Source organism: Pseudophryne corroboree, chromosome 2 (assembly GCF_028390025.1).
Source record: "Pseudophryne corroboree isolate aPseCor3 chromosome 2, aPseCor3.hap2, whole genome shotgun sequence".
Classification (NCBI taxonomy): domain Eukaryota; kingdom Metazoa; phylum Chordata; class Amphibia; order Anura; family Myobatrachidae; genus Pseudophryne; species Pseudophryne corroboree.
In genome coordinates this window covers 765,608,288-765,632,016 of record NC_086445.1, presented here as the reverse complement: position 1 = coordinate 765,632,016, position 23,729 = coordinate 765,608,288, and the positions used below count along the sequence as shown (strand labels likewise).

At 47.1% G+C, this 23,729-nt stretch overlaps 1 protein-coding gene across 2 annotated transcripts in view; it reads left to right on the top strand.

Moving 5' to 3' along the window:
- The window catches only part of CD53 (CD53 molecule), a 114,982-nt gene that overhangs the window by 5,472 nt on the left and 85,781 nt on the right, over nt 1-23,729 (top strand). Inside the window, exon 1 of one of the 2 annotated variants that reach the window (XM_063955475.1) lies at nt 12,617-12,752. The exons of the other annotated variant lie outside the window; for it this stretch is intronic. The gene's annotated coding sequence lies outside the window, so the exon portion shown is untranslated. Of the gene's footprint in view, nt 1-12,616; nt 12,753-23,729 lie in introns of those variants that run through there. 2 annotated transcript variants of the gene reach the window in all.

The window sequence follows — 23,729 nt, the reverse complement described above, 5'->3', positions numbered from 1 at the left end:
CGCCAATTGGTCGACACACATTATGTCGACGTGGACAAAAGGTCGACAGGAACAAGGTCGACCTGGAAAAAAGTTGACATGAGTTTTTTATGTTTTTTTGGTGTTGTTTTCTTCGTAGCGTGACCAGGAACCCCAATTAGTGCACCGCGTTCGCTCGCCATGCTTCGGGCATGGTGCATTCACTCCGCTACCGCTTCGCTCGGCACAGATTACCGTTCCAATCGTAGTCCACATGGATCGTTAAGTATGAAAAGGTTCCAAAAAAGAAAAAAATCGTGAAAAACTCATGTCGACCTTTTTCCATGTTGACCTTGTTCCTGTCGACCTTTTGCCCATATCGACCTAAGGTGTGTTGACCAATTGGCGTCGACCTAAGGTGTGTCGACCTTTTTGTTGTCGACCTGGAGTCCGGATACCATTTTTACTTATATATATACTGTAATACGGATACTGAAATAGGGACTCGTAGGCAGGTTTTCCGGTTACAACCACAGTGTCTTTACTGGCATCAGACACTGTAGCAGAGCATACACAGGCTTGGGCCTGGTCACACAGGTACTGTATATAGAGAAAATAAACAGACAAACATAAAAGGTCCTAGCACTTCCCGTGCTGAAAAGCCATTCTGCTGCAGTGGTTTGCAGCTATATGTGCCATGCTCTCCCGGCACGGCCAACGTCCACAAGCCCTGGCACTACAAACTCAGCCCTGCTCACTGTCCTCTAACAGGCACCAGTGCCATGCGTTGTGGGTAGGAGGGATTTTTAAACCCCTCTCCTGTACCTGACTTCCTGCTGTCTCTGGGTGAGCTGGAAAACCTGGACCTCTGTATTTCCAGCTGCAGCTGTGCAATTTAGAAGGCCTGGAATTATAAACATCCACTACAGGTGCTGAATGTACAGGCCTTGTTTTTTTCGCCCTTGGAGGGACCTGATCCCACCAGAATGTGGGCAATTGTGGTGAGACACAAGCCCTCTCACCACGGGGGTAATTCAGAGTTGATTGCAGCAGCAAATTTGTTAGCAGTTGGGCAAAACCATGTGCACTGCAGGGGGGACAGATATAACATGTGCAGAGAGAGAGTTATGGGCCCTACACATTCGGCGACCCGCCGCCGAGCTGCCCGATGGTCAATATGGCGATTGGGTGAACCGGTGGTGGCGGGAGCGGGGTGACGGGGGGAGTAAAGATTCTTCACTCCCCTGTCACCATAGCAGTGCAAGCTAATTTGGACGAGATTGGCCATATTGGCTTGCATTTATAAGTGATCCAGCACCATCTATGAACGAGCACGGGGCCGCACATCATTCTTCGTTGGTGCCTACACACTGAATGATATGAACGAGTTCTCGTTCAATAATGAACGTGAACGTTCATATCGTTCAGTTATATCGCCTAATGTGTAGGGCCTATTAGATTTGGGTGGGGTGTGTTCAAACTAAAATCTAAATTGCAGTGTAAAAATAAAGCAGCCAGTATTTACCCTGCACAGAAACAAAATAACCCACCCAAATCTAACTCTCTCTGCACATGTTAGATCTGCCCCACCTGCAGTGCACATGGGACCTAATTCAGACCTGATCGTAGATGTGCTAAATTTAACACATCTATGATCAGTCACACAGACATGCGGGGGGACGCCCAGCACAGGGCTAGTCTGACCCGCATGTCAGGCCTGAGCCAGTGACGTGCGATGGGGTGAGGCAGGTAAGGCAGAGCCTTTCCTGTCATGCTAACGCTTGTGCTGGAGTTTTGACTGTATAAAGTATATGAAAAATACAAAGAATATGTTTAAAATATCTACTTTGCATTATTCTAATAATTTTTATAGCCAAAACTCTGGAGTAAGAAGTCTATGGCAGGTGAGGCAGTGCCTCACCTGGCTTACTTTTCCGCTCATCTCTGATCAAAACGCACCAAATTTCCAGGAGTTTCTACTGCTGCACATGTGTATAATGCCCAGATGTACGTTTTGACTCATATATTGCATGTAAATCTGTCTCTGGTGCTAGCCAGTGCCTCCTGAGCTATTTAGCTCACCGCACGTCTCTGGGCCTGACTCCCCCACACAAGTACAAAAGCATTGCACAGCAGCGATTATTTTGTACTTGAAGAGTAGCTCTCCACCAGCTTAGCTCCTGCACGCTGGCAGGGAGCTACCCGTTGCTGTGAGGGTCGCAGAGGCTGCTTGTGACGTCATGCAGCTGCCTCGGCCCGTCCCCCGCATGGTCCAGGCATGCCTGCGTTGCCCGGACTGCGCCCCTAAAACGGCGGGCAAACGTCGCCGGCCCGCCCACTTCCGCCCAGCGAACGCCTCTGCCTGTCAATCAGGCAGAGGCAATCGCAGGGCTGAGATGGCCTTCGGCTGTCTGGAATGCGCAGTTCAGACCTGATCGGCTGCTGTGCACCGATCAGGTCTGAATTAGACCCATGGTTTTGCCCAACTGCTACTGCGATCAACTCTGAATTACCCTCCACAATACATATTTACTAAATAGGACAGCTCACAGGGGTAGTATGTGGATATATTTTGCAGTTAGTGGTACGTTTTGGACTGACAATGCCAACAGAAGCATCCAAGTGCAGCTCCCAAACAAGTGGCGCCCCTAGGCACGTGCCTCACATGCCTAATGGGAAATTTGCCATTGATCACATACACATGAAGTTCTCACCCACTATCTCTGATATTGCAGATACATAAAGGACTTACCACATAACACTGTAACATCCACTGCCTTGATTAGAAACCTATTGGATTACAATGACTCTAAACAAATAAATCACTCAACTCCTAACACTGATATTACATGCGCATTAAACACTCATCCTCTATCCCTGATACTGCCCTTGTCACATAACACTGACAACACCCACTCTTCCAATCAGAAACCACATATCAGAAGACATTGGGCTACATGTAATAGCCTGCGAGTTGCTGGAGGTGCAGGATTTGGGGCCTAATTCAGCATAGATCGCTAATTAGACAATTTGCAAATGGAGAGATTATCTAATGACTGCGTATGTCTAGCATTCGAATTGCACACGTGCATGGGGTAATAGTGACAGAAAATGCTTCCAGATCGTCAACGCAATGTAGCCGCTGTTTGACTGACTGGAAGCCGTTTCTGAACGGAAACCTGACGTTTTCTGGGTGTGTCAGAAAAAACGCAGATGTGCCCAGGTGTTTTTGGGGAGGGTCTCTGACGTCATCGCAGACCACTTCCAGGCCGTCTCAGATTAGTGGCAGTCTTAGACCTACTCACATTTGCTCAGATGGCAAAGCCTCTTTGATGTACCTGAAATTGCATATGCATCTGCATGGATGGATAGCGATCTGCGATGCATTTGCAATTTTGCACGGGGCGTTTTTTCTTTCTGTCAGGGCGGTGCCTTTCTACTCGCAGACAACTGCAATTTCTTAGATTAGCGATTCATGCTGAATTAGGCGTTTGTGCGAATCTGCCTGTTGGTTTTGCCGTGTAAATGATTGCTGCTTTCAAAAAAGCTGGGCAGATTCGCACAAAGTCCCCACACCTCCAGCTAATAGCAGGCTAGTACAATTAACACATTGACTCAGCAGTACGGATGGTGTAATGGTTAGCAATGAGGTCATTGGTTTGATTCCCATCCTAACTGTGTGGAGTTTGTATGTTCTCCTTGTACTTGCATGGGTTTCTCCCGCATAACCCTAGCGTGTAAGTATGTGCGTATACATGGGCAGACTAGATGAATCAAGTAGTATAAAAATCTGTTTCTAGGTAACACACATGAAGCGTTCACCACAACATAATGACAACACCCACCACTTCAGCAGAAACCACTTGCCAAATAACACTGACACAATACATGTAAAGTACTCACATGACAACACTGACATTATACATACTGAAAAATAGAAACCACTCAGCATATACTGTAACACTGACACAGTCCACATACACAGAAAACACCCACCCTTACTCAATAACATAGTAGACGGGCCAAGAAACTGCATTCCTCATAGAAATCGTGTCCTTTATGTAGTGGGGAGCAGGGGCAAATGCACGATATAGTCAGGGGGGTTTCTGTGAATATGTATATGTGTGTGTATATACAGGGGCATAAGTTCATCCCAGTCACCCGAAGGCAAGTTGCAGTTAGGTGCCACAACCCACCCTCGAATCAGCATTCACTAGCGGGTCTCGTCTCACAGTACAGCAGATGGTAATCATCCTGTCCCCTATTGCAGATGTTAGCAGGGCTCCTGAGACAGCACCACTTAGCTCTGCAGCAGCAGTGGGTGCACCACAGATCTCCATTGGAAGAGCATCAGTTACATTTGGATCCTGCTGTGAACCACACAGGTGCTGCTGTACTTGCAGGAGCCCGGAAGTAGATAGATAAGGATCAAATATACTGGATAAAGGGAGTAATTACAAGTTGATCGCAGCAGGAAATTTTTTAGCAGTTGGGCAAAACCATGTGCACTGCAGGGGGGCAGATATAACATGTGCAGAGAGAGTTAGATTTGGGTGGGTTATTTTGTTTCTGTGCAGGGTAAATACGGGCTGCTTTATTTTTACACTGAAATTTAGATTGCAGATTTAACTCACCACACCCAAATGCCAGGGACGTGCGGTGAGCTAAATAGCTCAGAAAGCACTGGCTAGCACCAGAGCCAAATTTACATACAATATATGAGCCAAAACATACATCTGGGAATTATACACAGGTGCAGCAGTATAAACTCCTGGAAACTTAGTGAGTTTTGATCAGAGATGAGCCTCACCTGCCATAGACTTTTTACGCCAGAGTTTTGGCTATAAAAATTATTAGAATAATGCAAAGAAGATATTTCAGCCATATTCTTTGTATTTTTCATATACTTTATGCAGTCAAAACTCCGGCACAAACGTTAGTATGACAGGAAAGGCTCTGCCTCACCTGCCTCACCCCACCGCACGTCAAATCTAACTCTCTCTGCACATGTTATATCTGCCCCCCCTGCAGTGCACATGGTTTTGCCCAACTGCTAACAAAGTTCCTGCTGCGATCAACTCAGAATTACCCCCAAAGTACAAGCTGTTTTCCTTATTTTCTCACTGAGGTGGACAGCATCAGGTAAACTTCCAGCAGCATAGTCTCACAGTATGGCAGTTCACAAACCAGATGGAAGGTGTTTACAGGTTATAGCAAACAGTTCATAATTCACAGACACAGTGGTAGCATTAATTCCTAGTGCATAGTGCATACCTCCCAACATGAATCTCTCCAGGAGGGACACAATGCTCTGATTCTGGACTTTTCTCTTAATTTATGATTGCATAAACCTGTTTTGAACAGGTTGATGGCTAAGGGGGACATTTATTAAGCAGTGATAACAGCGGAGAAGTGAGCCAGTGGAGAAGTGCCCCTGGCAACCAATCAGCACTGAAGTAACATCTATAATTTGCATACTATAAAATTATACAGATCTGCTGATTGGTTGATGGGGCAACTTCTCCACTGGCTCACTTCTCCGCTCTTATCACTGCTTAGTAAATGTCCCCCAAAGTACCAGCCAATCGGATCCTAACTGCCATGTCACAGGCTGTGTTTGAAAAATGACAGTTAGGAGCCGATTGGCTGGTACTTTATCTACAGCAACTTTATCTCCATCCAAGGCTTAGTAAATAGACCCCTAAGAAAGGTGTTTCAGCACAGGTGATGGCAATCATAAATTACGATGGAAGTCCCGGACCCAGCCTCTCTGACAGGAAAGGGAGGGCCCGAGGTGCTCATGCTGCTGTCCGCCCGCCACAGCCGTCCGGCTGTCCGCAGCGCTGTATTGAAAATGTCCCTTCCAAACTGGCCGCCGCCTCACAGGAGACAGTTATTAAAGATACTAGAGGAGGCGCCTCTTGTATCTTTAATAACTGTCTCCTCTGAGGCAGTGGCAATTTTGGGATGGACATTTTCAATAGTTATAGGGGGACATTTTACTAAGCAGTGCTAAAAGTGGAAAAGTGAGCCAATGGAGAAGCTGCCTATAGCAACCAATCAGCTGCTCTGTACACTTTTATAGTATGCAAATTATAAATGTTACGTCAATGCTGATTGGTTGCCATGAGCAACTTCTATACTGGCTCACTTCTCCACTTTTATCACTGCTTAGTACATCTCCCCCTTAATTTAAAGCAGGCAGGCACCAGCAGCGGGAGTGGGGGACGTGGGGGTAGGGTGGAATTCCCTGACAACGAGCAGAACCCCTGACAACGGGCAGGTACTGTCATAATTACTGTGTGGGGCATAATATGGTGACAAGGGCATTAATGTGGGGGCATAATATGGTGATGGGCACAACATGGTGTCAGGGGCATTACTGTATGGGGCATAATATGGTGTCAGAGGCATTACTGTGTGGGGCTTAATATGGTGATGGACATAACATGGTGTCAGGGGCATTACTGTGTGGGGCATACAATGGTGACAGGGGCATAACTGTGGAGATTTAATATGGTGCATTAGGTGTTGCTTCGTATGTGCATAGGAATTCAATTTTTTTTCTATATATATTTAGTTTTATTATATACACTATATATATATATATATATATATATATATATATATATAACTGTATGTATTCTTTGGGGGGAGGGGGTGGGGCTGCCTGTTTTGTTAGTCCCAGGCCCCTCAATTTCTGATGGCAGCCCTGCCAGGAGCAGAGCATTTTGTCCCTCCTGGAGAGGGTCATGTTGGGAGGTATGTTGGTGTAAATCCCATAGCCCCAGGCCTATTGTCTGGCTGACTGGTCCAGCATCGGAAGCATTGTCCCCCCCAACTGATCACATACTTCAAGGCAGATGATAAGTGCTATTAAGTAAGTAGCCTAGCTTCAGGCTAACAACTGATTGAGGAAAACCTGGACTACACACATACATATGTATGTATTTACATACAAACACACACACGTACGTACGGGCATTCTGTAAGCAGAGAGCTATATACTGTAGCTCTCCATTTCTGCAGCAGCTCGATGGTCGTGATCACGGTTGCTGTTGTGGATTTTGCTGTGACAGAGACACCGCTGTCTCTATCTCCAAAACAGAATATTCGGCTCATTAAGGAGGAGTTCTAAGGTTCTCGGAAGCCCCCTCACGTGCGACACACACTACATTCATAGCAAGAGTCATTGGCTGGGGACCTTTGACTTTTCATTGCGCAGTAAACCACATTAATTTCTTACAAACTAAGTAATTAGAATGTAACTAATAACACAATCACTGTTGGCCGTGAAAAAGAGGATGCAAGATTGTAATATAAACTCTGGGAAAAGTTATTAGAAATTGAGGGAAAGCAGCCCATACAATCCTATGGCTGAGTGAAAGTACCAACACTATCTAAAACATTGAGATTTGTCTGTATGTTATTGTAGGTTATTCCCTACTCTATATTGTATATATTGTATGTTTTATTATACCCAAAGGTCATCAACTATGATCTAAATGTAATTACATTGGGCCATGATTCTGGTCCAGACGCGCCGATCTGTACTGCACATATGCCAGGATCAGATCTGGGGACAGGGATTTCCTGGCCTCTTTGTAGCAGATGCAGGCACCGGCTTGCGCACCACCGTGAATCACACAGCCAGCCGACAGCGTCACAGATGATATGATGCTGTGTTCTGTAAGTGCCAACAATAGCCTCTCTGTTCATATCTGAATCAGGCCCATTGTATAATAGTTAGATAGTCACTAGGTTGTATGTATAAAACTTTGTATAACAGTAGTTCTTGTAGGATATGGTGCGCTCTGTACCTGTCTCCTTCTGTGTACCGTCTATGGGTGCATCCCCGAGTGTCAGACCTCTAGATCCAAGAGTCACTCAGAGGCACAGTTGTATGATGCAGTTCATGTACCTCCATCAGAGAGAGAGAGGGAGAAGAGTGTGACACACACAGAGACTGAGACAGAGTCCTATGTGTACAAGTGTGCAGAGCTGAGACTGGGAGCAGATCTCAGCTACAGAGACTGACAGTGTTACAGTGCATGCATCATCATCTCTACAGTGAGAGTCAGACTGCACGGCTGTGCAGTCCTCCATGCTTCACCACTACAGACATCTCCTGATAAGTACCATTACCTAATGCTGTTACCTTGTGTTATATATGGGTTCCTGATTACAGCTATCAGTGTTACATCTGAGTCACCTGTGTACACTAAATAAACCTGCATTACTGTTTAAGTCAGTAAGTGTGTGGACTGAGGTCACTGCGCCAGATAGCCCAGAACACTCTGCCAACAGTTCTCACTTCATCAATGTTTTTTCTTTGATCTGAACTGGTGTTGTTTAGAGGTAGCATTTTCATGACTATTGTTCCGGCCCAACAGTATAGCTGATGGGAACATTTTAAGGTTAAAGTAAAAGTACATCTTGGAATTTCCCTGTGTTTTCCAGCATAACACTGTATACAGTAAATATCATCACTTCCTGTTTGTCACATCCTGGGTTTACCAAGAGATACTGTACATTCATTTATTTTACTGACATGGTCTCATAACACATACAGATTTCTATGTTGTCCGACAGCTTTATATTAAGGGGTTGAGCGTTTTTTTAACAACTAGTCTCCAGTCAAGTCACAGCATGTCTACTAGCCTAATGTCTAATATGGCTTCAAATTAAATCACTTTTTACCATCGCTATCTATAAATCAATCTGTAAGGGGGTATCCTATTAGCAGCGATACTTTTCAGAATGAAAAAAATGGTCAATTTGGGCTATCCAATCAGAGCTCATTTGTTTCGTGCAACTGCGCAACCTAAATTGGAGCAAAATTAGGGGACTTCATTTACATGCCACTGTCTATAGAGCTGCATGAATCTTACAGATACATGCCTTGAGCTTGGATAGCTGATCATGGGTGTTACTTTGTAATGGTATGTGTTTATTTTATTCTATTTCTTTTACAGTGCACTATAGGTACCAGTAGGCCATGGATTCCAGGGCATGGTGGAGGTTGTAGTTCTACAAGTGAAAGCATGGTCTTGCTTCCATGAGTATACTGACACTGGTATTTCTACAAACAGCGTCGCACTCAAGCGGATGGCGGTCATTAGGTCGACATGAGTTAGGTCGACATACATTGGGTCGACCGCCTTTGGTCGACATGCATTATGTCGACATGGTCACTAGGTCGACATGGTCATTAGGTCGTCATGTACTAGGTCGACATGGAAAAAGGTTGACACAAGTTTTTCATAATTTTTTTAATTTTTTGACCTTTTTCATACTTAACGATTTTCGTGGACAACGATTGGGAACGGTAACCTGTGCTAAGCGCAGTGGTAGCAGAGAGAGGCACCGTGCCCGAAGCATGGCGAGCAAAGTGAGCCATGCGAGGGGACACGGGGCACCAATTGGGGTTCCCGGTCACTTTTCGAAGAAAACTACACCAAAAAAAGTAAAAAACTCAGGTTGACCTTTTTCCATGTCGACCTACCACATGTCGACCTAATGACCATGTCGCCCTATTGATCATGTAGACCTAATGCATCTCCACCAAACGAGGTTGACCCAGTGTATGTCGACCTAACTCATGTTGACCTAATGAACCACACCCCACTCAAACACCAGTAGTGTACCACCAAAAATATATGTTTCATCTTTAGCCACAGGGCTGTTTTCTTGTAGGTTGTGGAGGCATTTGTTTTTCCCTAGCAAATTCAGTCTCATGCTAAACATTCTAGTTCTTGCTGACATTGGGGCCCTGTGCTGCAGGATTCATGGTTATATTCAGCCAAGCCTGTATTGGCCTAGTGTTCAGAAGCATTAGACTAGAAACGGGAGGATGCAGTCAGAATGCCAGCTGTCGGGATCCCGGCGGTCAGGAGACTGACACCAGAATCCCCACAGCCATCATTTTACCGGCGGCTGTAATACTGACACCCGCCCATAATTCCCACTTGGTTGGTGGGTCCACGCCACCAACCGAGTGTGAATAGAACCTGTGGTGAGCAAAGGACGCCATCGGATTACATACCTTATCCGGCACAGGTACATTACTTCTGGAACACTTCTGGGCTGTGTATGGCCACACTGATTTTTTATTTATTTAACATTATTTTTTGTTAAACTGAAAAGGTCTTTGCTGATGATCAATACAAGCACAGATATTTGCGCTAGTTCTCAGACACACCTGACATACTGTATGTACTTACAGGCAGGCATTACTGTGTGTTTCTGCAGCCAGCATCTGACATGATTTTTCTGAACCTGCCCTTGCTGTACATTGGTCCAAAAGCTAGGTACACACTATACAATTATCTGCCTGATAATCTGTCAGATCTAGCTGGTTGGAATGCAAATCTGGTAATGGATGAGAGCAAATTACAATCTATCATCCAAGTTTGTTAAATTTGTGTTTAACCAATTTGTATGAACAACAGGTTTTGTTCGTTTTCCAGTGTTTAGAAAAGCCTTCTGCAGGAGATTTAGTTAAAATACCCTACGTTAGGCTATTAATATATACCTACAAACCATAACATTATGCAGGACTGCACTTCCCACATAATTTTATAAAGACTGACAAAGAAACAACAATGAAAAAAACCCTTAATGAATATACCCCTTAAGGTGCATACACACTTAGCGATACAGCCAACTATATCGATCATTTTTCCCCTCCTGAGCTATCGAGCTTTTAGTCATGTGTCTCCGACTCTATGGAACTCACTTCTCAGCTCAATGCGAGAGGCCCCAACTATAGAATCCTTCAAAACTAGACTGAAGACTTTCCTGTTTACTCAAGCATTTCCATAATGTCCCTTTTAGTATCTTCATGCTTCTGTATTTTATGAAAATGTACTTCATATATTTCTGTACTATATTATGCTATGTATCTGTTAAGCGCCTTAAGTCCTATTGGAGAAAGAGCGCTATATAAATAAAATTATTATTATTATTATTATTATATAGTTTACTATATCGCCCAGTGTGTATGCAGCCGTTGACAAGCGATGCGCGGCCCCGCAGGTTGTTAACAACCCTCGGTCTTGGCGGTTCATACAGCTCAATTTGGACTCATTGTCCAAAGCTGCATGCTCCGGCCGGCCGTGGCATGACGTTGGGTAGCCCGGCCCGGGAGGGGAAACACTAGGCAATGTCGTTCACCTTTAGCCTAAATTTGAGGGGTATTCTGGAACTCTGGGAAAGTATTTGCATTTCTGGAGACATCCTTATTTTCTTAATCTCAAATGACATTACAGTAACTTACTGGACTCCCAGAGAAAAAAAAGGAACAAAATAGCAATAGTTTCGTTCATGCAAGACAAAGAAAACCTAGAATTTGATTTTAAATGGTGGTAAAATAGTAATCTAGAACAGAAAATGCATTTATAAGTAGGATTGGGTTTCCCCTAAACACTTTTTTATGTAAAGCATTTTAACTAGAAAATTAAACTAATACATTCTTTAATATAACCTAAATATTATCAATACTTGTATACATGGATGTATCAATATATGCTAGGCACTATGATCTTGGCATCTGCTGATTACCTGATACTACTCATTTAGGTAGTGTAAGGTTAATTGAGGTCACTGTTGTGGGTGACCTCAATTAACCTTGCGGTCTGCGGTAGACAGCAGGTTCCCACCCATAGACTTCGACAGGGATATTTACCCCATTATATTCTATGGGTGACAGGCAATGAGCACATAGCCAATTAGGAGAACGCTATCACAGGGCGCTCCCTGATTGGCTGGCAGGTACAGTGGCGGATTTAGGGGGGGGGCACCAAGGCACGTGCCCCCCCTGTCATTTTTAGTGCAGACTGACATGCGGACTAGCGTCCGCATGTCAGTCTGCGGTCTCGTTTCCTCCCCTGCTGTTAGGAGGGACACGGAGGGCACAGTGCACGCCTCTCCTGTGTCCCTCCTGGGTCTCCGGCGGCCGCTGGTCTCATAAAGGAAGTGCCGTTCGTGAGCACTTCCTTTATTACAGTGACCCGCGGCCGCCGGAGACACAGGAGGGACACAGGGAGGCGTGCACTGTGCTGTGCCCTCCGTGTCCCTCCTAACAGCAGGGGAGCGGGGGGAGCAGCGGCGGCGGCGGCGGAGGAAGGGGGGGGGGGACGCACTGGGGGGAATATCTGGCACTGGGGGCATATTTGGCAGGGAGGGGGGGGGGGGGAGAATATCTGGCACTGGGGACATATATGGCACTGGGGAGGGAATATCTGGCACTGGGGGCATATTTGGCACTGGGGGCATATATGGCACTGGGGGGGGGGAATATCTGGCACTGGGGGCATATGTGGCACTGGGGGCATATGTGGCACTGGGGGGGGAATATCTGGCACTGGGGCATATGTGGCACTGGGGGCATATATAGCACTGGGGGGGGCGATATCTGGCACTGGGGGCATATGTGGCACTGTCGGGGAATATCTGGCACTGGGGGTATATGTGTACCTGGCACATGGGGGGGGGGCTATATTTGGCACTGGGGGCATGTGAGTACCTGGCACCGTGGGGGAATATCTGGCACTGGGGACATATGTGGCACTGGGAGCACAGCCCTAGCAACAAGGACTACCTCCTAGCAACGAGCATGACACCCAGTGCATGAAACCCCTGGCAACGAGCATGACACCCAGTGCATGAAACCCCTGGCAACGAGCATGACACCCAGTGCATGAAACCCCTGGCAATGAGCATGACACCCTGAGCATGAAAACCCCTGGCACCGTGCATGGAACCAAGAGCATGAAACCCCTGGCAACGAGCAGGTATTTGAAAAGTAATTAGAAGCCTTACTGTAGGACTTAATGTGTAATGGGCATTACGGTGTGTGGCATAATGTATCACGGACATTGCGGTGTGTGTCATAATGTGTCACAGGCATTACGGTGTATGGTATACTATATCGCTGGCATTGTGATATGTGGTATAATGTCTCAGGGTCATTGCAGTGTGTGGCATAATGTATCACGGACATTGCGGTGTGTGTCATAATGTGTCAGGCATTACGGTGTGTGGTATACTATATCACGGGCATTGTGGTATGTGGTATAATGTCTCAGGGTCATTGCAGTGTGGCATAATATATAACGGGCATTGCGGTGTGTGGCATAGGGTATAACGGGCATTGCGGTATGTGTCACAGGCATTACGGTGTATGGTATACTATATCACGGGCATTGTGGTATAATGTCTCAAGGTCATTGCAGTGTGTGGCATAATGTGTCGCAGACATTGTATGTGCTATAATGTATCAGGGGCAGTGCAGTGTGTAGCATAATGTATAACGGGCATTGCGATTCCTGTCATAATGTGTCACAGGCATTACGGTGTGTGGCATAATGTGTCTGGGGCATTACAGTGTGTGCATATTGTGTCATGTGCATTATTGTGTGTGGAATAATGTCTAAGGGCCATTGCAGTATGTGGAATAATGTATACTGGGCATTACTATAAGGAGGAAAAATGACAAATAATGTAAGGGGCATGAATCAGGATTATTTTTCTTTCCTGTGGTGGCCAACGTCTGGGCGTGCAGGTTGCAAAACTGGGGTATAAGGTAGTCTTTTCCTGCAATACCACGCCCATTGCAACGAAGCCACGCCCATTCCAATGAAGCCACGCCCCTTATGGTGCCCCCCCTGTAATTTTTTTCTGGATCCGCCCCTGGGCAGGTATCCAAGTGACAGAAGTCTCGAGAAGGCCTGGCATTCAGGAAAGGAGCATCCATGTGTCCACATGGATCCCCTTGCGTCTGGTAGAGCGGATTTTTCGCGGTTTGTTATTTTTTAACCCCTGGATGCCTACATGGACCCAAGAGGACCGATCTAAACCAGATATTAGGTGAGTTTTTTGTTGTGTTCAGGTAACCTATGGATTTCTACTGTACAAGGGGACATGAATATCTATCTACGTGTGATGAAAGGTAAGTATATGTAAGTGTACAAGTATGATTTATTAAAGTTATACTTATATATACTTATTGCTTTATTGTTAAACTTTGTGTCTTGTGGTTATTGCAATATTGCTTTACAGGTGGAACTACAGGTACCAGCGGGCCCTTTAATGCCCCGCATGCTGGTACTTGTGGTTCTCCAAGTACCAGCATGCAGGGGTGGCTTGCTGGAACCTGTAGTTCCACAGATAAAAGCCAATATTTATTCTTCATTTTACACAATGTCTATCAGCCTGGCACCCACCACTTTATTGAGGGGGGGGGGGGTCGCTACTCCAACAGGGAACCCTGGCCAGGGCTGACTAGTTAGGGGGGATAATCCCACAGCTGCAGGGACTTGTATAAATGTGTCCCCCGGCTGTGGCATTATTTCCTTGACTAGCAGCGCTGATTCCAAAAATACGGGGAACCCCTACATCTTTTGTTCCCCTGTATTCTTGGAACCAGGACCGGTCCAAGAGCCTGGTGCTGGGTGTTAAAATAGGAGGGGAACCCCTAGTAATTTTTTTCCCTTTATTTCAGCAACCAGGACTGGTTCAAAGAGGCTGGTGCTGGATATGCTTTGGGGGGACTGCACTCATTTAAAAAAAAAACTTTTTTAAACCATTTAAACACTTTATAGGCAGACACATGCACAGATCTCACTGATCTGTGCATGTTTCTGTCAAACTCGCCAACCAGGAAATGGTCTATTTCTGCTGCGGTGTACACCGGGCTCCACAAGGATGGACAATGGGATGTAGAGTAGGATCTTGATCCGAGGCACCAACATTTTCAAAGCTTTGACTGTTCCCAGAATGCACAGCACCGCCTCCTCTATAACCCCGCCTCCCTGCACAGGAGCTTAGTTTTGTAGTTGGTGCTGCAGTAAGCAGGAACATAACAGAGGGGCTGCTCCAGGCAGCCATAAGAAGAGCTTTTTTTGAAGAAAAAAGTGAAAACTTCAAGGGCAGCAGCGGTGGTAAATGTCAAAAGACATTCACTGCTGCAGCTCCAGCTCTCCCCAGCGGCGCTGTACACTCCCGAGCCCTGGTTGCTGGGTACCTACAGCAGGAGGCTCTGGTTTTCTTCACATCAGGCACACACGACGGGGGCTCTCCGGGATCGCGTGGCCATGCTTCGGGAGGTGGTGACCACGGTCTTTATCGCGATCCGGCACGGTCAGTTGGAGGCGGGCAGCACGCGCTGGCGGTGGACACTGTGGCAGTACAGGCGATCCCACTAGATCACCAGGGCATGGATGCAGGTCAGGTTTTCTCTCTAAACCATGTTCAGTAGCCCACAGTACCCGGTGGTTTTGCCAGCAGGAGGATAAGGCTTAGACCTGAAGCCCCTCCCCAAGCCCCAGGGCGCCATTTCCCACAAATGTTACTGCCCTGGAGCTGCATATCTGTCTCTCCCTCACTCCCTGTCAGTGTCTGGGCGCCATTATCCCTCAGCTTCACTGTTCCTGGGACTGCTTGGGCAAATCCTCCTGTGTAAAGCCGCCTGGTTGTCAGTGCTGTGACTTTACATGGCACTTAAGTATTCTACCTGCCTTTTTAGACAGTGCTAGTTAAGAAAGAGTGCATTTAGTCAGGGCTTTCTAATACAATTACCCTGTGATATACATCCAGTTCTTACTGTGTAGTGTTATATCTATTGACTATACAGCTATATATATAAGCTAGTCCAGTGCAGTATTATTGTTAGTAATAACCTCTGCATTGTACAAACTGTGACTATCTGTGTGTGCATTAGATAGTTGAGTGGTGTCCATTTCGTGTCTTTCATTCATCTTGCTATCCCTATATTCTATAACCTGAGGGGGCTTGGTGCGTCAGGTTTGATATTGATATAGGATTTTCACAAAGATATACTTTTATACATATTTTTCTCTGTGATTTAGTCACCATATCTCTCCTTTATCTCTGCTAGTGCTGACTACACTGCGCAGGGGTTTGGGTAAGAGGTATTGTGCTGCTGCCAATTGTACTGTGTTACCTGATACTGCATGTCTGCTTCTGAGGGTAACGGTTCTGGGGCTAAACACACTGCCGGTGTTGCTGACGCCACAGATCCCTATGAGGGGAATATAGCAGCTGTGGGCTCTGGTTCTGGGGGCTCTTTGCCCCCCAGTGGGACTGTGGCAACGGAGGCACATAATGACCCACCGTGGGCCGCTTTTTCCACGCTTCTGCGTACGCTAGTTCATAAACTAACACCCCCTATGGGACCCCCAATGCTGGTACAACCGTATGTGGTCCCTGCAGCTAACCCGCTGTGGGCGGACGATTTATCTGCTCAATTGAAGAAGTTGAACCAGTCCCTGACTACTAAAACGTCTGACCATTGCTCACCTAAGTCCAAGGGGTCCTCTAAGCGAGCTCTTGTATCCTCACAATTCACTGCTGTCACTGACACCTCGTCTGATGAAGACGGCACTTACACTGACCCCACAGGTTCTGACTCAGATACGGCTGATGGGGAGGGTAGTTCACATGTGGATGTTCCTAATCTTTTGGAGGCTATTAAGTTAATTCTACAGATTATGGATGATCCCGAGCCATCCATCCCTCCTAAGAAACCTGATAGGTTCAAGCGTCAGAAGGTGGTTAAACAAGTTTTAACTCACTCTGATCACCTAGTGGATATACGTCAGGAACCCTGGAAAAACCCGGGTACGAAGTTTGTGCCTCAAAAGAAGATGCTGGCTCGCTATCCCCTCGCGCCAGAGCTGTCTAAGAATTGGGAAACGCCTCCTCCAGTAGACTCACATGTGGCTAGGATGGTGGTTTCCTCAGCTCTGCCTGTCACTACCATCACGTCTCTAAAAGAGCATACAGATAAACGTGTGGAGGGTTGTCTTAAAGCAATTTACACCCTCACGGGTGCTGCACAAAGACCCACTATTGCAGCAACATGGGCTGCAGAGGCTATTGAAGCATGGGCCTTGGAGTTAGAAGCTGAAATCTCCTCTGACCATGCTAGACAATGCTTGTCATATATTGTCACAGCTTCTCGCTATATTAAAGAGGCGGCTTTTGATGCCGGTATCCTAGCAGCCAAGGCCTCTACTACGTCAGTCCTGGCTCGCCGGATATTGTGGCTGAGATCCTGTTCTGTGGATCTGGACTCTAGTAAAACACTGGAGGTACTCCCTTTCAAGGGAGATATTCTGTTTGGGGAGGACTTAAATAAGATAGTGGCTGACTTGGCTACTGCCAAAACTGCCTGTCTGCCAAGTACCGCTCCTTCTGTGTCGAAGGCTAAAGGTACTTCCTTTCACCCCTTTCGTCCTTCAGGTAAAGCAAAAGGTCAGGCGTACAACAAGCAGGCCTGCACTTCCAAACCTGGTAAGCCAAAGCCAAAAAGAGCCTGGGCGGCCTGTCAGCCAGCTTCCAAGGCCGATAAGCCTGCCGCATGACGGGGCGGGCCTCCCCCTGGAAGATCCCAGGGTAGGGGGCCGGCTACTAGGGTATACCCAGGAATGGTTGAACACCACTTCAGATGCCTGGGTACGGGAAGTCGTCACTTGAGGTTACGCCATTGCCTTCAAAAACAGACCCCTTCATCGATTTTGCCAGACAGACATCCCGTCAGACCAGACAAAGGCAAACACTCTGTATTCGGTGGTACAGACCCTCCTGAATACAGGAGTCATAGTACAGGTGCCTCTTGCGCAGAGGGGCCGGGGGTACTACTCTCCGCTGTTTCTAGTCCCGAAACTGAATGGGTCCTCTCAGCCCATTCTCAACCTCAAGGCATTGAACAGGTTTGTGAAGGTTTCCAAGTTCCATATGGAAACCCTTCGCTCTATAGTTCTAGCCTTGGAACCTTGGGACTACATGGTCTCCCTGGACATACAGGATGCTTACCTGCATATTCCTATAGCAGTGTCACATCAGCAGTACCTGAGGTTTGCTATTGGCAACCTCCAATACCAGTTTCGGGCGTTACCTTTTGGTTTAACAACGGCTCCGCGAGTCTTCACCAAAGTAATGGCGGTGGTGACGGTGGTACTCCGCCGTCAAGGGGTCAGGATACTGCCGTATCTGGACGACTTGTTAATCCTGGCAAATTCCCCAGAACTTCTCCTACGTCATCTGGATATGACGGTCCAGTTTCTACAAGCCCACGGGTGGCTCATCAACTGGAAGAAATCCTCCCTGATCCTTGCTCAGAGCATGGTGCATCTGGGAGCGCTATTGGACACTCACAACCAGAGGTTGTTCTTGTGTCAGGAGAAGGTCCTGAAGCTTCAGGACAGGATTTGTTGCTTCCTTTCTCGTCCGCAAGTGTCGATACATTCGGCAATGCAGGTGCTGGGCCTCATGGTATCAGCATTCGACATGGTGGAGTATGCTCAATTCCATTCTCGCCCCCTCCAGAGGCTGATTCTAGCCAAGTGGTACGGCCTGCCTCACCGGATCAGGTCTAAAATGATTTCTTTGACTCCGGAGGTCCGTCTGTCGCTGCTCTGGTGGCTTCAGGACCGACAATTGTGCAGAGGCCGTCCCTTCTGGATATAAAACTGGGTCCTGTTGATGACAGATGCCAGTCTAAGAGGTTGGGGCGCGGTGCTGGAGCGACACTCCCTTCAGGGTCGGTGGACCAAGGAGGAGTCCCTCCTCTCAATCAACATTCTGGAATTGCGGGCGGTCTTCAATGCATTGAACCTAGCCCAGCATTTAATTCAGAACCGTCCTGTTCAAGTGCAGTCGGACAACGCCACCACAGTGGCTTACATAAATCATCAGGGCGGCACTCGAAGCCATCTGGCAATGAAAGAAGTCTCACGGATTCTACATTGGGCGGAACGCCATCTACCGGCCATATCGGCAATCTTCATTCCGGGAGTCCTGAATTGGAAAGCGGACTTTCTCAGTCGTCAAGACGTGCATGCCGGCGAGTTGTGCCTCCATCCAGAAGTGTTTCAACTCCTAGTGGAAAATTGGGGTCTTCCAGACGTAGATCTGATGGCATCTCAACACAATCACAAGGTTCCGGTCTTCGAAGCATGGACAAGGGATCCTCAAGCAGCATTCGTGGATGCGCTGGCGGTGCCGTGGAGGTTTCGGCTGCCATACGTGTTCCCTCAGGTATCACTCCTGCCCAGGGTAATTCGGAAGTTCAAGCAAGAAAAAGGAATTCTGCTTCTCATAGCTCCAGCGTGGCCCAGACGGCACTGGTTCTCAGACCTGCAGGGCCTATCGTCAGAGCGTCCAATTCTACTTCCACAACGCCCAGACCTCCTCGTTCAGGGCCCCTGTGTCTGCCAGGACCTATCCCGGCTGTCTTTGACGGCGTGGCTCTTGAAGCTTCCGTCTTGAGGGCTAATGGTTTTTCTGAGGAGGTCATTAAAACTATGTTGCGGGCCCGGAAACCGGCTTCTGCCCGGATTTACCATAGGGTCTGGCATTCCTACTTTGTTTGGTGCGCATCTAACAATTATGATGCTTCCAAGTTTAGTACAGCCAAACTTTTGGCTATTCTGCAGCATGGCCTGGATTTAGGCCTGCGTCTGGCCTCCCTCAAGGTTCATATTTCTGCCTTGTCGGTGTGGTTTCAGAGAAAAATTGCGACTTTACCTGATGTTCATACTTTCACTCAGGGTGTGTTGCGTATCCAACCTCTCTATGTCCCGCCTGTGGCTCCTTGGGACTTGTCTGTGGTTTTGGAGGCTTTGCAGGAGCCTCCGTTTGAACCCCTAGGTTCAGCTGATCTTAAGTGGCTTTCCCTTAAGGTGGTGTTCTTGCTGGCTATTGCCTCTGCTAGAAGAGTGTCGGATTTGGGTGCCCTTTCCAGTAGTTCCCCATATCTGATTTTTCACCGTGACCGGGCGGTACTTCAGACTCGTCCCTGTTATTTTCCGAAGGTGGTTTCCTCGTTCCTCCTTAATCAGGAGATTGTGGTTCCGGCCTTTGTCTCTCCTGACTTGTCTCCCAAAGAGCGGCCTTTGGATGTGGTACGGGCTCTCCGTATCTATGTGTAGAGAACTGCTTCTATTCGAAAATCTGATTCTCTCTTTGTTTTGTTTGGATTTCACAAACGTGGCTGGCCTGCTCACAAGTAGACCCTGGCCAGGTGGATTAGAATGGTGATTGCACATGCTTATGTGAAGGCTGGTCTGTCAGCTCCTGCTCACATTACGGCCTATTCTACTCGGTCTGTTGGACCTTCTTGGGCGGCCCAACGTGGTGCGACCCTTGACCAATTGTGCAAGGCGGCTACGTGGTCCTCCGTGAACACGTTCATAAGGTTTTATGCATAGGCGAGCGCAGCACATTTTATTAGGGGGTGCACCGTCGGAGGGGTGTGACTAGCACCGCCTTTTGGACGTATCTAGCACCATCTATTGATGGTCATCGCAATATAAAATATCCACCATTGTACCAATCCTAATAAAGCAGATACATTGTCAGATGTAGTGGAGTACACCAAACAAACACCCCTGATGGCACTCATTGCAATTACACTGCTCCTCTTCAGCCTGGTCTGGCTCCCCCTCTCTTTTCCCTGCAAGCTGCAGCAGCTTACTTACAAGTCAGTCACTCACTGACACTGACAGGCGCAGACTAGTATTGCTGCTGCTGGAAAAACAAGTGACGTGTCAATGCTGCTGCCAAACGCCTGCCAGTATTGAATTTGTCTTCCTAAGAGGAACGCTGGCTGCATGCTGATCCTCATCAGTGGCTGGTGTTGGCATAGCATAGAAGGATAGAGGTGGGCGTGTGGCGGGTGTGATGGGTGGGCGTGCAAGCAGCATGACGTAATCACATCACGCTGTTTTTGTACATGGAGGTGGAGCCGGGAGTTTGAAAGCCGGTAGCAGTGGCCCCTTGATTAACCCAGGCGTCCGGTCAGTAATGCAGTCCTGACAGGGTACAGCGCAGAGGGAACAGTAATCGGCCTGCTCAGCTGCATCAGGCATGTGCGATAGGGGTGCCGGACATTAGGGGGTGCCTGTGCGCACCAGGCATCCCCCCTGCGCACACCTATGGTTTTATGCCTTCGATACTGCCGCTTCCCAGGATGCTTCCTTTGGACGCCGGGTTCTTGTGCCCGCTACAGTGCGTCCCCTCCCATAAGGAACTGCTTTAGGACATCCCCATTGTCCATCCTTGTGGAGCCCAGTGTACCCCGCAGCAGAAAACGAGTTTATGGTAAGAACTTACCGTTGTTAAAACTCTTTCTGCGAGGTACACTGGGCTCCACAACGCGCCCACCCTGACACACTTAGCTTCTTTGGGTTGATATGGCATTAGCCGCTGACACTTCTCCTGTCGTGAGCGTGTGGTGTATGTGGCTACTAACCGTTGTCGTCTCTTTTCCTGCTACTGCATTGGGCTGGTTAACTAAAAACTGAGCTCCTGTGCAGGGAGGCGGGGTTATAGAGGAGGTGGCGCTGTGCATTCTGGGAACAGTCAAAGCTTTGAGCCTGTTGGTGCCTCGGATCAAGATCCTACTCCACACCCCATTGTCCATCCTTGTGGAGCCCAGTGTACCTCACAGAAAGAGTTTTAACAACGGTAAGTTCTTACCATAAAACTTGTTTTTTGGCCGAGATTTTGGCAATGTTTTAGGTGCGAGTTGTAAACTTGCATCCTATTACATTGCCCGAGTTGTATGTTTGCAATGGCAAAACATCTGAATGTGGGTTTTGCCGTTGCAAGTTTTGGGATTGCAAGAAACATAAAAGTTTGCATGTTCCCGCACTCTGGACCTATTTCAGATCTGATCGCAGCAGCAAATTTGTTAGCTAATGGGCAAAACATGTGCACTGCACGTGAGGCAGATATAACATGTGTAGAGATAGCTAGACTTGCAGTAGCGGATCTTGCCACGGGCAAGCAGGACTTTTGCCCGGGGCGCCGCCTTCCGGAGGACACCGGCGCCATCCGGAGGGCGTAGCGTCTAGTTTCCCTTCGTGGAGAGGACGTTTACTGTGCGGTGCGCGATGACGTCATCGCGCACTGCACAGCAATGGTCTTCTCCACGAAGGGAACTAGACACGAAGCGTCTAGTTCCCCTTCGTGGAGAGGACCTTTGCTGTGCGGTGCGCGATGACGTCATCGCGCACCGCACATCTTTCATCGGCGCTACTACTGTACAGGGGGCGTAAGTGACAATGCCCCCTGTATGAAGCCACGCCCCCATCACCTGCCCGGGGCGCTCAAAACCCCGGAGCCGGCCCTGTAGACTTGGGTGTGGGGTGTTCAAACTGAAATCTAAATTGCAGTGTAAAAATAAAGCAGTCAGTATTTACGCTGCACAGAAACAAAATAACCCACCCAAACCTAACTCTCTCTGCACATGTTATATCTGCCCCACCTGCAGTGCACCTGGTTTTTTCCATTAGCTAACAAATTTGCTGCTGCGATCAGATCTGAATTAGGCCTCCTATTACAATGGTCACGTTTGCAAAATGTACAAGTTTAGCGCTAAACTCACACATTTGTACAATTTCGTACTGCATTACGGGGGTTATTCAGAGTTGTTAGCAAACCAAAAAAGTTAGTAATTGGGCAAAACCATGTTTCACTGCAGGTGGGGCAGATGTAACATGTGCAGAGAGATTTAGATTTGGGTGGATTATATTGTTTCTGTGCAGGGTAAATACTGGCTGCTTTATTTTTACACTGCAATTTAGATTTCAGTTTGAACAAACCCCACCCAAATCTAACTCGCTGTTATATCTGCTCCCCCTGCGGTGCACATGGTTTTGCCCAATTGCTAACTTTTTTGGTTTGCTAACAACTCTGAATAACGCCCTACATCTAGCCAGGGACGTGCGGTGAGCTAAATGGCTCAGGAGGCACTGGCTAACCCCAGAGCCAGATTTACATGCAATATATGAGCCAAAGCATCTGGGCATTATACACAGGTGCAGCAGTATAAACTCTTGGAAATTTGGTGGGTTTTGATCAGAGATGTGCGGAAAAGATAAGCAGGTGAGGCACTGCCTCACCTGCCATAGACTTTTTACTCCAGAGTTTAGGCTATAAAAATTATTAGAATAATGCAAAGAAGATATTTCAAACAAATTATCAGTATTTTTCATATATTTTATTCAGTGAAAACTCTGGTTTAAACGTAAGTATGACAGGAAAGGCTCTGCCTCACCTGCCTCACCCCACCGCACGTCACTGCATCTAGCACATAATCTTTGACTTTTCAAATCTACATTTACTTCTCTATGGGGTATATGCAATTGTGGTCGAATTCCCGAAATTGTCGAATTTCGGGTCATTTTCGACCCAAAAAAAAAATCGCCTATGCAATTCAGTGCTTTCCGACCAAAAAACGGACTTTCAAAATTCGACTTTTTGAAATTCTAATTTTTGCAAATTCGACTTTTCTGCAATGATATAAGTGCTGCAATTCGACCAAAGCATATTCAATTCAAGTTTGGAAATTCGACAGCAGTGCTTTTAGACAGCAAATTCGTCATTTTCAATCCGCCACACTTTGGAGGGTGAAAACAAATAAAAAAAATTTAAACATGTTTTTTTTTGTGTTTTTTTGGGGGGGAATAGCAGATCTATTTATATTAGAAGGGATTAGGTACTTTTTTTTTTTTTTTGGAGGCACAAATATTATTTATATATTTTTTAAAATATTATTTTTTTTTTATTTTTTTTTTATGCTGGAACGGTGAAATCATAAAAAAAAATGGCGTGGGGTCCCCCCTCCAAAGCATAACCAGCCTCGGGCTCTTCGAGCTGGTCCTGGTTCTAAAAATGCGGGGGGAAAATTGACAGGGGTTCCCCCGTATTTTTAAAACCAGCACCGGGCTCTGCGCCTGGTG